This window comes from Pholcus phalangioides, unplaced genomic scaffold (assembly GCF_987345545.1).
Source record: "Pholcus phalangioides strain wild (caught in Gottingen) unplaced genomic scaffold, Ppha-v1.0 ptg000013l_1, whole genome shotgun sequence".
Classification (NCBI taxonomy): Eukaryota; Metazoa; Arthropoda; class Arachnida; order Araneae; family Pholcidae; genus Pholcus; species Pholcus phalangioides.
In genome coordinates this window covers 15580482-15597874 of record NW_028301606.1, presented here as the reverse complement: position 1 = coordinate 15597874, position 17393 = coordinate 15580482, and the positions used below count along the sequence as shown (strand labels likewise).

At 36.0% G+C, this 17393-nt stretch overlaps 1 long non-coding RNA gene across 1 annotated transcript; it reads left to right on the top strand.

Annotated features, from left to right (window-relative positions):
* Positions 1–11518: 11518 nt before the first annotated feature.
* LOC149078666 (uncharacterized) lies at positions 11519–13720 on the top strand. The gene is made up of 2 exons (XR_016193830.1): positions 11519–11752; positions 13397–13720. It is a non-coding gene; the product is annotated as an uncharacterized LOC149078666 (long non-coding RNA).
* Positions 13721–17393: the final 3673 nt, after the last annotated feature.

Genomic DNA, 17393 nt, shown 5'->3' with positions numbered 1-17393 from the left:
TCTCTGGTTGGACAGACGTCACTAGTGGAGTTCCTCAGGGAAGTGTCCTTGGCCCCATACTTTTTTCACTTTTTATTGACAAACTCGATCAGGGTATCAATGGGATTACTAGCAAATTCGCAGATGATGTGAAGCTAATGGGAGCGATTGGGAATGAAAGCGATAGGGAGTTGCTCCAGACCAAGTTAAACAGGATTGCAGCATGGGCAAATGAATGGAGCATGACGTTTAGCGTAGATAAGTGCATGGTCGCTCATTTTGGTTCGAACAACCCATGGTTATCTTACGAGTTGAATGGTGTCACTATCCCGGATGCAACTAGAGTCACCGATTTGGGAATTCTCATTGACGAGCGACTTAAGTTTTCTGAACATTGTTCAGCGGTTGTCAAAAAATCGAATAGAATGCTTGGTCTCATTTTCAAAAAGGTCTCTTCGCGTTCTCCTAAAGTCATTCTTCCGCTTTTTCGAGGCTTAGTTCGCCCTGGACTGGAGTATGCTGTAAGGTTTTGGAGACCATACCTACAGAGGGACATAGACTTGGTTGAAGGGGTGCAGAGAAGAGCTACGCGTGTCCTTATTGGCACACAGGGCTTGAGTTATGAAGAAAGACTTCATTTTTTGAATATGTTTACATTGGATGAACGCAGGCGTCGAGGAGATATGATCGAAGTGTTCAAAATTTTCAATGGGATGGATAGGATGGACCATGAACTTTTAGTACACCGCCAATCGACTGCTTTTACAAGGGGACACCAGTATCGATTGGTGAGGGACAATGCAAGGTTATGGTGTCGCAGGGAATTTTTCTCCAATAGGGTTGTTAATAAATGGAATAGCTTACCCCCGGAGATAGTAAATTGTAACACAATTGACACGTTTAAAAAGAAATACGATAAACATGTTGGGGTAAATCGAGAAGCTATCCATTCTTAGAATAAGACAACCATAAGTATTCTTTATGGGCATTGTATAATATTTTATCATGTGTATATATTGTTTATAATTTGTGTTAATTGCATTTTTAATTGGGTTGCTGTACTTTTGAAATATATGACATCCATATTTTTATGGGCCTCTTTTCATCAGCCACTCGTTGGGCATTTTGTCTGTTGTGGCATTGTATTTGTATTTGTATAGTGAAAACATTAGCATGTGTAATGCCTGCCAGTAGTTTATATTAAAATATTTTACAAATATTTTTAGTACAGGTAGAACAAAAACTTGAACACAGTTGAACGCAGGAAAATTCATAGTATTTAAATATTGAATTTTTTTTAAATTTGCGTGCACCCCTACCCCCCGTAATTCCATTTTTTTTTTTTTTTTGCCCTAAATCTAAGAAATTTTTTTTTTAAATAATCTAATTCATAATTTCTAATATTTTATAGTATATTAACATGCTTAATAAAAGTTATTTTTTGGAAAGAAAAAATATTGTATATGTCGGGAAAATATAGTTGTTTTAGTCGCCAGGGAACTTTTTTCCCCGGTCAAAATTTACAATTTTATACTTTTTAAAGAAGTTTCAACTTTCCATGCTAAAAAAAAAAAAATTAAAATATTAAATCACATAATTTCAAAAAAAAAAATACGGTAATTAAATAATTTGTTTTCATGAGAAAATATTTTTGAAAGTAAGGTAAATTATATTATCTTATCTCTTTCATTAAGCTTCTTTTTTGAAATTTTTCTTTACAAATTATGTTTAAAAAGAAAGATCCAATATGAAGTTTCTCTATAAAACTTTAATTAATCTATTAATGCATACATATCTTTTTAACATGTTTTGTTTTGGCTATCAGAATTTAAAGCTAATTCTTGAGGGAAGGGTCGTGAATACAGTGAGCTAGGCTACTTTTATATGCAAAAACCGAACATTCTCGGAAATTTCAAACGAATCGGTTTATGGGGGAACGTCTTGTGTATGTGTATATTCCGGGGCGTCAAAGTATTTATGTTGCGCAGTTATTTTCCACATTTCACAGGTGCTGCCATTTTCCTTCCATACTTTGAAGTGAAAATTAGAGACGCGTGAATTTTCATGTTATATAAGCATCGTGTTGAATATCTGCTTGCTCTCTGTGGAGAGACTTTTTCAAACGGGAGAAAGGCTCGCATGTTTGAATACAGTAAATAAGCACCTTAGTCTATGAAAATATTAATATCAATTGTACCTGTGATAACTCATTATTCTTCGACAACCTCATACTGATCACAAATAAAAAATGCAAAGCCTACATAACAGTCAGAGATAATCATGTCCGCTATTGAGGACTGTATCTTGAAGTCAGTCAAACGGACTTTTCTCTCTTCCATGCCCCTGCAGTGCTCGCATTCCACTTTTGAATAATTGTCTTCTGTTCGATTTGGATATTTGACTGTTAAAGTGTATGTTCCGATATTCTACGGTAAGGTTGCGCAATCTTTCCATTCCGAAGGTCATTGGAGCAGATCCGCGGATCTGCCATCAGTTTTTCCAACTATTTCACTTCACGCATAGTTAGGAAAATGGATTTCAGATGGCGGCTGTACACATAACAAGAACTACACAGGAAAAAAAAAATTCAGGTTCGCCATTTCACACCATTTCAAATTCACTACACGCACATTTCAACATGTACAAGTTGCTTAGAAGTTCCGCAGAAGACGAGCTGCATACGTGGTTTAGTAGTAGTAGTCCGTGGACCAGATATACTGCATTTCTGCAGCTCGCGGGCCAGAAACATTGCATATTGGCCATCTCAATTTTTTTTTTAAATATGTCCCGTATTTTTTCTTATTTTCAACAAGGCTTACTTTCATTTTTGAAATTCGTCCCTTTTCATTTTTTTTTTTTAAATACAGTATATACATACTGTGGGGGAATTTTTTGCCCACACTGTACATGTTTACACACCGTGACTTGAAATAACCCCCTATTCCCACCATTTACAATTATTCAGCGCTTTTAGCAATAGTTTGCAATTTTACTAGCCTTTCATAATATTTTTAGCTGTAACTTGCAACTCTACTTGCATTGGCAATTTTTTTTTCGGGTGCAATTGGCAACTTTACTTGCATTTGACAAAGTTTTGGTGAAAATTAGAGATATCTCGAACGGATCCTAATTTAACATATTTTTATGAAACGAGTATGGGCATAGGTATTCATCCTATTTTGTGTATTGATACTTTTCTACCGGAACACTTTTCGCGGGCCATATGCAGCCCCTTGACTAGCCTTGTTTGGCCCCACGACCGGAGGTTGTGCACTGCTGTTCTATGGTAAGATTCATACCACGATTTCCATAATTACTATGCAATATGATAAGTAAAAACACACACACACAATGCACCGTCCTAAATTAAACATCTCTCTCTCTCTCGGAGACAATCAAAATACATATGATACTTAGATAGGGAGAATTCAGCATATTCAACTGAAATAGCACTAAAGTGTGTTTTAGTTATGTATTGCACTAAATGGAATAGCATGTATTGAAAATAAAACACACAAAAATGAATTCAATGTCGTAACTTCGATCAAACTCGGTAGCGCTGTAGCATATGTATGTATTTGAATACGTAAGTATGCATTATGAATACGGACGTTATTATGGAAAAATGTATGTGTTCTTCTCATTTGAATCGAAAATTTAAATTTAATTCTTCCTATATGATTTTCTTTCGAGTAATAAGTAACATATTCTTTTCAAAAATAAAAAAATTGATTCCTAATTCCCTCGAGCAAGCTGTTATTCAAGCCGAATGTATCTTCAAAAATATATTCTTGCGTATTTAAATGATATTTTCTAGTCTTTCTGCGTGAATCGATATTTTTCTCCTGAAACATATTTCTTATTTCGTTTTCTCAAGGAGTTCGCGAAGTCTCATTATAACTTCAACGTATGTACCAATTTAGTTTTTAAGGTATAGATAGCTCATCCAAACTTCTCCGTACATGTACTCACATGTATCAAATAAGTAAGTGCTAGAGAACATATTTTTTTTACTTCGTAAATTTCCCGTGCATATTTAGAAGAGGATAGCGAAGAGAAATAAATTTATTTCTTCTCGTTGCATATGAGTTTTGCTGTTTATGTGAAAGTTCACGAGTCTAGTGTGACATGTATGATGTTTTCAGAAGCACGAAACAAGTTTTAATTAGTCTTGTAATTCATATATAGTGTAAAATTTGATAATTTCATATTTTAACATCACTCATATGAAATGCGGATTGCACCACGAATTCGTAAATAATTTAGAAATTCATAAAATTTGAAGGAATCGGTATATAAGTTATTCTCACGATAGCGTTTCTTTTTCGGTACAGGAAAAAAATTAAGTCCTAATTCATGTCGATAGAGAGTGTTTAAAACCAGTCCAGCAGGAGTGATTGGAGCTGAACCTTTCCTGAATCTCTTCTGTGCCCGAAACGTTCGTAAAGATTCAGACTGCGGCGATTCATGACTGAGTTAAGAAGGACTTCACAGATAGTGTTTTATACACCAATGTCAACATCACGATGAAAACATTATGTGAGCGCAAGTAACAGTAAAATTCAGAAATGAGATGTAAATCGTACACCCTTTATTCGCACTCTGAAAATTTAACTATGATTTGCATATTTCGAGTTCTTGCTTTTTTGCAGTGCCCTCTATTGACAAACATTCGAACTAATTTTCAGTCATACCAAAAAAAAAAAAAATCCCTTTTCATGGTAAAATAACTTTTTCGCAAATATAAAAATTATTCAAAAAAAATTCAAGTATAATTTCTTTTTGAATTTTTAAAGTATTTACTAATTTATGAGGCACCCCGTTTATAAAATTTTAGAGCTGATTATTTTTTAAACTTTATCAGTTTTACAATTATATATTTAAACGGTACTGAAACCATAGGTTATTGTATTTTAATGAATTTTCTTAGTGACTGAAATTTTCCTATTGCATACGTAAGATTTATTCAAATTTCATTGCAAAGCGAAAATAACTCATCCATGACTAGAGCCATTTGGCTTCGCTGAGGAGGCGTAAGTAGGATAACAGTAAATGCAAGAGTTAAACATAGATTCGAATGCGCTTCCGTCATCCGCTCCCGTTATTTTCATCCAATTAATTTGATGCATTTTGCGGGAAACTCTAACCCCCCCAAATAACGATTGAAAATAGGAGACCTAAATGCCAAATGCACACCATCTTCCCCAGAGTACATTCGCTCAACCTCAGACCGTCGTTGGACATTAGTTAGCGGTTACATTATGTCTGTTATTCATCACTTAGCATGTCAAGAATATGCGAGTCGCGTGCGAAATTTTCCGAGACCGGCTGCTGGCGAGTTTCACACGGCGTCCAGTGGGTCTCGACGTTAATGACTGCGGCTTGTTCTTACAGCAGTGACAGATACCAGAGATTCAAACAATAGCAACAGCAGAATTGCATCTACGTTATTCCAAAACGTGCCGTCCTTTAGGGGATCAAATTCTGTAGCAGTTCGGGAAATGTTCGGAGAAAACACGTGTGCAATGTGACAAAAGACGGAAACTTTTATGCACCCGTGAAACCACTGCCTAGAGTCAAAATAATTTTCGTAGGCATCGTTAACGCCATCAATATCGCTATGCGTCACTAATCACGGGAAAGGTTGTTTCGAATTCCTTACAGGCTTGATAATTGCCATTAATTACGGCGAGAAATGACAGACTAGCAGAATTGAAGAGTTTGCGGAAGAGAAGGTAAAAGTGGAGAGAAAAGGCAAACGCCAATGACGTTTCTGAAACACACGCAGAGAGCGTTCTCGACCGAAGAGACATCTGGAATGACCGTACTTTGGAGTAAGGGAGAACTAATCGTGATAAATATTAATAGCAATTTACACTTTCCAAAAATTTATACAGAAATCCATTGAGTGATATAAAAGGGTAGACGTTCGTTATGAATGATATTTATCAACACATGCATTGAACATTGAAGAACCGGACACACACCCTGCTTCACATCTCAGAGAGAGAGATTTCAAAGCGTCCAGGAAGGACGGGTGTATCCAACACATGCAGTTGGCCTTACGTAATTGGCAGGTAAACAGTTATTCCGCGTATACGGATACATTCCTCTATAACTAAAACTTCTTCCATAGAGACAATGTTAAAAGTACCCCGCTTCATACACATACACATATTCCAAACTACACTTTAGCATTAAACAAATATTAACCGTTATGTGCATAATATATTCTTGGGACAAAACGTTTGAAAATTATAGCAAATATGCTATTATTTGAGAATTTAAGGAAAAAAAATAAAAAAACTCGCTCAAGGTCTCAAAATGCCTGAACTCTTCGGTGCATTTAATTATTTTATTTTAATTCTCTGTTGAGCCTTTTTTTAGCTTCTCAAATAAAAAAATAAAAAAAATCCTCATCAACGCCATATCTTCATGCAAATGTCTTGAAATAAGAAAACTGGATAATATATATATATATATATGAATAAATGGACTAAAATGAAAAATTTGAGTCTGTGCGACAAACTAAAAGTTTTGTACGCAATAAAAAATTTAAACCGAAATTGCCAACGAGTATGAAATTTCAAACGGAATTGCCAACGAGTATAAAATGTGTTGCCAAAGAGTGTGAAATTTCAAACGGAATTGCCAACGAGTATGAAATTTCAAACGGAATTGCCAACGAGTATGAAATTTCAAACGGAATTGCCAACGAGTATGAAATTTCAAACGGAATTGCCAACGAGTATGAAATTTCAAACGGAATTGCCAACGAGTATAAAATGTGTTGCCAAAGAGTGTGAAATTTCAAACGGAATTGCCAACGAGTATGAAATGGGTTGCCAAAGAGTATGAAATGGGAATTGCCAAAGAGTATGAAATGGGAATTGCCAAAGAGTATGAAATGGGAATTGCCAAAGAGTATGAAATGGGAATTGCCAAAGAGTATGAAATCGGAATTGCCAAAGAGTATGAAATGGGAATTGCCAAAGAGTATGAAATGGGAATTGCCAAAGAGTATGAAATCGGAATTGCCAAAGAGTATGAAATCGGAATTGCCAAAGAGTATGAAATGGGAATTGCCAAAGAGTATGAAACGGGAATTGCCAAAGAGTAGGAAATTTCAAACGGAATTGTCAAAGAGTATGAAATGGGAATTGCCAAAGAGTATGAAATGGGAATTGCCAAAGAGTAGGAAATTTCAAACGGAATTGCCAAAGAGTATGAAAGCTAACGTATGTCAAACATTAAGAAAAATTCTTAAGAAATTGAAGAAGATTGACAAAAAAAACACAAAAGCTTGATCACAAAACGGAGGAAACAAATTTGATTTCCACAGTGTCGATGAAGCTGCATTTCAATGGTTTCATGCTAAGAGAGCCAAAAATTTTATTAATCAAAGGTGCCATTATTAGGCAAAAAGCAGAGAAAATCGTCAAAGGATTTTAAGTTTATGAAAATTTCCCTGCTTCAAAAGGATGGTTACACAAATGATAGAAAAGGAGCGATTTGATGTATAAGGCATTGCAAAATATATATGAGATAGTTTGAATTCAATTTAGTTCAGTTCCAACTTTATTTCCGGGCATGAAAAAATGTCACAGCATTATAAAACTTATGATTCTAGATACAAATAAGAGTATTAAACAATATAATATATAATCGAACCACGGAGAAATGGGCATTTACATGCCCCTGGGGACATTTTACAAACTACATAGCATTGATTGTTTTATCTTTAATATACTTGATTTTCTCAAGATCTATTTATTGCATTGAGTAAATACTTTAATAGTAGAGTCGGCCCAGCTTAAACGGCTATCCACAGTTGCACTATGTATTAAACGATTAAGCGACGTATTTGATTATGCGGGGAACAATTCAACCACCGTTTCACACCGTTAAACGGCAGTTGAATTGCTTCAATCAATTATGGGCGCCAACGGCAGTTAAATATACTTTCAATGCATTAAATAGATTCTGAAGAAATCTCAAGGATATTAAAAAAATCAATACCTTAGGATTACAAAAGCAAAAAGTATTCAAATTGTTCTGAATTTTATTGTTTAAAAATAATAATAATTATAATTTTTGATAAATAACGGAACACCTGTTTTCTATTAGGAAATCACACCCATTCAATACATTATGATTGTGAAACTCTACAGATATTACGAGGTTCAATTTCGTTCTTTGATATTCAATTCAATGTTCATTCCCTTATTGATATTGTGAGGGTGTTGATTGAAAACGATGTCTCTTCCCCGAGACAAACAGTGGTCTCTCAGATATGCAATACACATGTGAGTTTTAGGTTTTAATTATTCTTATATATTTTTTTTCAATTTTGTAGCAATTTAATTTCTTTACTTGGTTAATATTATATACAAGTTACATAGAAAAGTACCTTTATCCTGGGATAACTCGCGAACCGTTGATCCTAAAAGCATACTTCCAATTGGGAAAAAAGTACCTAAATAAGTTATACCATATATTATACACGATTAAGCGAGGTGTTGGATTATGCGGGGAACAATTCAACCGCCGTTTCACACCGTTAAACGGCAGTTGAATTGCTAACTAAACACCTAAGTAACGTGTAAACCTCAGATACTTGGTTGTTTTGTTATTAAAAAAAACTAACTTTTTATTTGACCATCCTGTCCGGAAAAACCCAATTAGAGAAAGTTGTTGAGCTGGTGCTTCTGATCATGAAAAAAGAAGAAAAGTGTAGTATTCAATGAGATATTTTTTTGAACTCGAAAATCTCTCTCGCTGGAAATGAAGGGGAAACAATAACATATGATGAGTAGAATGAGCTTCTCCGTCAGTTTATGGCTTCTTTCTTTCATTTTCAGGGATTTTCGAATTTAAATATTTTAACGAATATTGCTCTTAAAAGCATAGCATTTTTCTTTGGTTGCGTATCTGAGGTTTACACGTTACTTAGATAACTTTCCTAATTGGAAGTATTCTTCTTGGATCAACGGTTTGGGATTTATTCCAGCAATAAAGGAACTTTCCTATGCGCCCGAAATTTAATTTCAATGATACAGTGAAATTCCGTTAATTCGAAGTCCATATTCACTGAAAAACCTTCCAATCATCCCCAAATCCGTTGGGCCCGTGAAATAACAACAAATTGTGTGTGCGTGCAACAATCATCTACATTGGCATATGGTGATAATAATAGTTATTAATTATATAATCAGTTACGTATATAACAATTTTTCGGTGAATACATGCAAAGGTTCAAAATCAGCCAGACCAGCACGTGTAGATGCGGCCATCCGGGAAGCGTGATACACTATGTGACACAGTGTGAGTACACAAAGGGATACCATTTGGAGGCGCCGCCGAGCGGAAGAGAGATCTTGTGGAAACGGAAAATTATTTTGCAAAGATCTGCAACGAGAAAACTACAACAAGTCTTGGGCTATTTGATGAATAATAAAGAAACTATTTTGATAATAACTGAAAGCAGGGAACAATCCACTAATGATTCGGAAGTAGAATCTGAAACAGATGCAGATTCAACATAGAGGGACGCACTTATATACGCTGCTAAACTATAATATTTTAGTAATACACCCTGTATAAATTATGAATGTTTTTGTATATACAATTTCATAGTATGATGGTGGTTTAGTAATTGAATATTTGTATGAGCTCATTATGGCATTTTTTCCAATATATGTGTCGTGCATAGTAATGTTTATGTGTATCAACAATTATATAAAAATGGAAATTTATATTATGTAAATAGTGTATATTATATAAATATATTATGTAAATATATGTATGGGAAATTCAAATGTGATCGCTGCCACCCAGCACTGTGAACGGGGGCTGTGTTTGATTGTTCCCGCCGCACTTTTATAGTATGATAGTAATTTTGTAACCTTGAATATATATTTGTATGAGCTCATGGTGATATTTGTACCCAATACTACCTTCATAGTAATGTTTATGTGCATTCCCAATAGTATGAAAAAGGGAAATTTTTGTAAAGTAAATAATGTATACATGTAATTCAAATGTGAATGCCCAGCACTGTCAACGGAGGCTCTGTTTGATTGTTCCCGTCGCAGTGTGGGCTATGTGTGTATTCTGTGTGTGTATATATTGCATGTTCTGTAAGGGGAAGAGCGAGCAGAACACACTGTTCAGCGCTGTGGGCGGAGGCTTTGTTTCTTCGTTTCCCGTCACAGTCGAGGCGCTGTATATATGTAATTTGTATGCATTGTGTATTTAGACCATTCTCAAATCTCTCCCACTTCAACATGCCAGCTTCTTTTTCTTCTTTCTTGTCCACAAGTCTTTTCCACCCTTCTTTTGAAATCCCAGGCTGCGGTCTCCGGCCCTTATGTGCCACTGGGCGCACGTGCAATTTTTCTCCCTAGTCATTGGATTCAGCTATACATTTTAGTCAAATGGCTTGTACGTTGCATCGAGTTGATGGCTGTCTTCATGGGGAGAACGACGCGAGTAATTTGAAACTTGCGAGCACGGGGCAAGGGGAGCCACCACTATAAATCTTTGCTAACTTTTCCGACACAACTCTGCCTCTTTTGAGGTAACGGAAGTAAGGTGCTTTGCATCAGTCCGGGGCTGTGAGCGGTTCTATCTATCTATCTATATAACAATTTTCATAATTTTCATAACTTCTAATGATAATATATATATATATATAATTGATCTTTCGGGCAACATTATTCTACTTTCTGGAATCATACGCTGCAGAATTTCTTGACCATGTTCAAAGCCTGATTTACGAAAACAGTTCATTATCATCAGTTACGAAACCGTTTCCCGAATTTTGCTCATTATTTTTATGCTGTCAAGGGAATATAACTTACTTTCATTAACGTCTTACGATCTCCCAATTCTGGTACTTTCCATACTCCTAAATGACGACAAAAAGATTCAGCACTTGAAATGCCCACCTTAATCGTATTGTTTGAAAAACATAATCGGTAAAAAGTTTTACATAGTCTCGATGCACTCCAGAGTAAAAAATGGACATTAAATTATGGAAAAAAAGTGGAGAATAAAGTTTTTTTAAAAACTTTTTGTTTGCCTTTAGAAATTTGTTGTTTAATAATTGGATCGAGAAAATCTTGTTGAAATTTTCCAAACTAAAGTTTCACACGCAAAAATCATGATTTTTTTCCCTCCAACTTCGAATTATCCAAAAAATTGGAAAAAAGTTCAAATTAAACAAGAAACTTTGACATAAAGTTAGATAAAAATCTCAAGGTGAGTTCGTAAAAGTTCGAATTTATCAAGTTCTACTCGACTAAAAAAATCTACTGGTCAAAATATGTTTCAGTCGTATATATATTTTTTATAATCTAATCTGAATATAATTTTCAGCAATTATTTTCGTGTAAATAGTAGTTTTCCGGTTAATATCTGCCTCGCATGCAAACTAATCCTACTTACGCGGCGCATGATACACCTTAAGTATTACACCGAGTCACTCCGACTACATACAAACAAAATACGTCACAAGACACGCGTATTCACCACGCACAACAAGGTAAACAAACTAAGCGGGCAGGTGTGTTCTCGTGCAGTTCTTGTGGGATCAAAAATAACACGACTTTGAGAATTTCATAGCGTATCTTTGCCATCTGTTACCGTTAGTTTGTAAGATAGTTGATTTTAATGAAAATTTATCTAATATAAGTTAATGGTTCAGCTGAACCTTTAACTACCTCGGATTGCTCTTTTTTTCTTGTCATCACTTCGTTTTCAAAATGCTAAGGTAAGAAATTTTCCGTGTTCAGTAATCTAATACAGTCGAACTTCGTTAACTTGAACCCGCTTAACATGAAACTCCGGTTGACGTGAAAATAATTCTTGGTCCTGTTATTCTCTATGGCACAATATGGTGTTAAAAATACGCTTAACATGACCTTTTAAATGGGATATCTGTTAACGTGAAAGGATTTGTCAACATGTAGCAAACTTCCGGTAATGTAAAGATAGGGTGGATGTGTGTTAATGCTCCATACAACAGGGAGGGGAACCTTGGTTGTCATTGGGGAGCGAGTATTATTCCCTGAGCGTGTGTAGGGGAGGGAACTGACGATCCCAGAGAGTCGGCTCGTTGTTGTCTTGTTTCCAAACGCTGCTGTAACGATTTAAGATCATAGATGGCGCTATGGCACAGACTTTCGTCCGCACGTGGGAGGACGGAAGAGCGTGTGAGAGTTCTCCAGCTATTCTGTTTTAAAACAGAACTTGATGGTCAATTCAGCACATGATATTTCTATAAATCTACATTGCATCAAAATTCTGGCTAACGCAAATTGAATGTCAATTTTTTTTTTTATCTGTCACGCTTATCGGTTAACATGAAATTCAGTTAACGTGAAAAATTTTGGCCAAACCTTGAATTTCCCGTTAATGAGGTTCGACTGAAATGCCGGTTTGTATAAATACAGTCAAACACATTTATAATGACATCAGAGATGCCGCGTAATTCTACTGATGGAAGTTGTTCGAGGCAAAACTTCTACAGTGTAATCCCGGCCTTACTGTCTTGTAGCCCAGGTCGATAAGATACTCACCTAAAGTACCAAAGGATGTTTAGAAGTGTCGCGAGTTCGATACCCGGTTCGACAATGTCAGAAAGTTTCCTGATACAGGGGTACAACAGAAACGGCAATTTGACTAGAGAAAAAGATTGCTACCACAGAGAGTCCCACACCGAGAGGCTAGCGCACCATCCTCTCCATGAGTATAAAAAAGGCTGCCGTTCGGAATCGGCAATAAATTGTAGGACATGGTCTAATTAGCCCTCCTGTGCAGAAAATGGCCATAATGCGACAAAAATGAGCATAATGATCTTATATGACTTCTCCTTTTAATTCATCTTCGTGGCAAATTCAGGATTACACAAGAGGACACGAATTTGAGGTCCATCGAACACACCTGATTTTATACCAACTATATTTTATATTACTTTTTTTGGACAGGGTGAAATCACGCGCTAAGTCATTCAATTCTGCTTGACTGAACTGCTGAGAGGCTGATGAATTCCCGCTATCAGAAGATGTGGAGTGTTGAAACTATTTCTGGTGGATATCACGAATACAGTCGAATCCCGTTGTAACGAATGCCAAGAGACCGGAGGAATCACTTCGTTATAACGAAATTTCGTTATAATGTCATGATATATAAGGTTGTCATAACAAAGTGTTACTATACTAGAGACCTCATGTATCGAATACAGTTTTTAATGGTTATTAAGGGTCTCTGCGAAGCGAGCTTTGGTCGACATTACGTTTAAACACACTAATATTAACGATCATCATATATGCTTTAACGAATTTATATTCGACGCTTAACTCATTACCCCTAACAGTGAGACGAGGGTATTTTTAAAAATAATGTCATTTTTCAGGGTGTTGCAGATAAACAGGATAACCTGTTTCCGACTAGCAGTCACAGCAGTATTCTTATGGTTGGTGTCACCGTCTCATGCCACTGATGTGAAAATTGCTCCAAACAATCCAGTCACGCAGAAAGGATTCTTCACGATGACATGGACATTCTTAAAAAGCGTACATTACGTAGTTTTTATTTACATTCCTTCTATATTAGAGACTGTCTTGGAATGGCTGTGTATGATATTGTTCAAAATGGTTCTTTTTCTTCATCAACCTTACGATAGAAGAGAGCTCTGAATTTAAAAAAAAGAGAGATTAAAGCGTTTCACAAGCATTAAGTTTCTACCATTTATCTTTTTTTTCGTTTTTATAATTTCAGTAAAGTATAAACAGATTGGTCGAAACACATTCATTATATTTAGAAACGAATCCATAGACTTGAAACATGTATTCAGACGGAAAAGTCTCGCACCTGCATTTCCCATTCACGCATATTGTGAAACTATTGTCCAGGTTTCATGAGATAGAGAAGTTTGTCGTATATTTATATTAAATTCTATAGAACTTGGTAAAATTTCTAGTATATCTACATGAGCCACATGTTCGTAAAATCCATTAACCTTAACGAAGTCGCTTCTGAATGTGAACTGGTGTATAAATTGTACCGCTTGTACATCGCATTTTTAAAATTTGAAGAAAAAAAAATGTTGGATAAAAGTACTGTAGAAATGCTTACTTCTTTTCAGCAACACACAATGGTTTTTCATTCACTGTTGTCATTTTCACATATATATATACATATTCGTGATACCAGGAAAATTGCGTAGAATAATTCGAACTTAGAAATTTCAAACATTTGAAATGGGTATATTACTATAAATATTGAACATAGACACTTAAGATTAATTTTATATTGCATCATAAAGTTTTTTACAAATCAAATTAAAGGTGCTGAATATGTCCACCTAAAGGTGCATGGCATATGTTTGCCCAAACTCGTCCCAAACTTTTGCGAGCACGTTTGCATCCGCTGTTGCTGTTATGCATATCTTCCAGTGATGTTTAACTGAATCGTCAGGTCCTGTACGGTCGATCAATCGTTTAGGAATGCGATTGTTCAAAAGTTCTCGAACGTCCAAGCTCCAGTTTGGCGGTGCCCCGTCCTGCTGGAAAATGAAGTCATCCCAATCGGTTTCTAAGTGTGGGAAAAGCCAATTTTGACACTGAAGTGGCGGCAGAAGGAAGGGCGTTAGCGCTACATGTCGGCAACTGCGTGAAACTTGAGATTTCCCTGATTCTAACATCGTTTTTTACAATTAATAAATATTTCCGAACTCATGAAACCAAAAATATCACATAATATAACATCATAACTCTTTAAATATTTTTTTTTAGACTCTTATTGGGCTTATTAACTAAAACTTGAGTATTTATTCATCTAGATTGCCAGATATATTTTTCAAAGTAGCATTTATATTTGTATTCTATTTATATTTCTAAGGACACTTCCCTTTAACGAATACTTTTCTGATTCCCGGTTTTTTCCGTGGAATAGTTCTTTAATGTATTTCCACTCCCCGCTCTCGGACACTCTCGGCCTCGCCCGTCGCTATGACCACAGCGGCAGCATCACAAGACTGATAATGGTTTTTATGTTTTTACCTTGTTCACATTTATTTTATTTTATTCAATATTTTGTTGCACGTATGGGTGAAAATAATTAATTAGTTTAAGGAAGAGAAGAAAGTTTAAACATTTGTTTCAAATATTTATGAAGCTTTCCATTTTTGTTTGGGAACTATGCATAATTACATGCAAGAATTATAAATGTAATTATATAAATACGATCTAACTTTATCGAGAGACAACTGATGATTATGCATAACCACCGCATCAGTGTGTGTTCACTTTTACAGTATCATATACATTTAAAATTAAAATTTATAGGAACCAATTGTGACCAAACGTCGTATAAATTTGCAAGTCGTTTAAACGAGGTTAATATATCGTACTTCCTTATTAGGGAACACTCCCCCCTTAGCGTAAACATTTACGGTTCCATGGGTGACCGTTATTGAGAGGTTCTACTGCACATTCTAAAACTAAAATATGATAGATATAGTTATAAATCTGCTTCAAGTCAGATGTCTGAACTACTCAGTCATTTTTTATTTACTTAAAAGAAAATATCGTATTTCCTGAACCTTTACTTTTATCTGTCTCTCTGTGTTTGTGTGTGTGTGTGTATGTATGCTTTTGATGCTTACACTGATGAAACATTGGTGTGTTGAATATAAATATAGTCGATTCCACTTAATCGAGTAACGGATAAACGGATATCTCGATTAAATGGATAGAATCAACTAGAATCAAAATTTCTCCCATAGCCAGAATGTTGAAGCTCCCGCTTTTTTTAAGGGTCTTGTACCTTTAAACTGGGTAAAAAACAATGCTCTAATAGAAATGTCATCAAAAATACTATTTCAACCATTGACTTATTCCAAATGTTTTATACATATTTTTGATGGTATATGCGACTATAAAGTTCTACATATCTTTGATACTAAAGTTTTTGCGTATTAATTGTGAAAAGTATCATTTCACACCACCGGGAACCTCCTGCATACAGGGAAAGCGCGCCATAGAGAGAGAGAGACAATTCTTTTCCTCTTAAAACACGCATAGTAGCGTTGCTTGCTGAATAGAGACATCGCAGCATCTTTTTAACGTCAGCTAATTGCCTCCAGGCGGCGGCAGAAGAAATGGGTAGTGAATTTCTGCTCGGCTAAGATACATGAAACCAATAGGCTCTCTGGATATGAGGAGAAACTGTCATTTCTCTCCACCGGAAATCGAACTCAGGACCTCTAGCTCTCTGCTTGCCCGGTATGCACCTTCTTTTTTTTTCCTGTTAACGTCAGCGTAATATCCAGAAATCCTGTTGATTTCATCCAGACAGAGATAGTGCGTGTGAGTATTAAAAAAAAAATCGCATACAATTTTCTAGACAATAACCATTCTCAAGCCGACGAAGGAAAATCAGCTCATATGCGTGCATATGACGCATAGACTTTATGAACGCGAATGTTTTCTATTATAACGAGGAGAGAAATAGATCTACGCAAAACAAAATCAAGAGGAAAACCGTTTAACGATGAGGATGAGGAAGAAAACATCGTAAACGGTTCGCTAAGCAACCTCATGAAGAGCCGAAGTAACGAAAATGAACCGTTTTAAATATTCATAGTTACTTAATTTTTTTTTTTCTTTAGCCTTATAAATATTCTTCTAACGCAGAATAAAACTAGAGGTGGTTGTTCAAATGAGAGAAGAGGCGGTGTTGGTGAATGTGCGCGCGGATGCGTACGGCAGTACATTGTTTTTCGGATTTTTTTTTTCTTCTTGTAAATACACAGTATCCATTATATACCCCTTTTATTCAGCATCTTCTCTCCACCGTCTCCCTTCTCGAAACTCTTAATGGGTGATCGTAGTTGCATGAAGAGCGGTGGTGAAACACGCCGGAATGACAGCACTTATCGTACACATTCTGCATCTCATTTGAATAAACAAGGGCTCATTCTCACCGCCTTTTGCTGTTGCGAAAGCTCCATCCTTTACAGTCTTTCTTGCTCCGACAACTCGCAACTTTCACACTCCACCGAGAGGTTTTCCTTTTGCGTTAGGAAAACACAAGACCATGTTTACAGCGTTTCCGTATTCATAATATTCATGAAGGCAAGTGCTTCAGAGTTTCTTATCAACGGGCTCAGCCGCTTTTCCGTGGGACACTTCATTACGTTCCCGGTGCCCATTTTTGTCATCGTCACAGCTGCACACAGATTACAGGCACGACACACCATTCTCTTCCGTTATGATACATACTTACATATTACACGTTGTGGCATGCATGCATGCATGCGACAGCTATTCTCTTTCTCTCTCTCTGTCTCTGCTGCTTGCTACCTATGCCTCAACTTCAAGGGGACGATGCACTACTGCTGCATCATA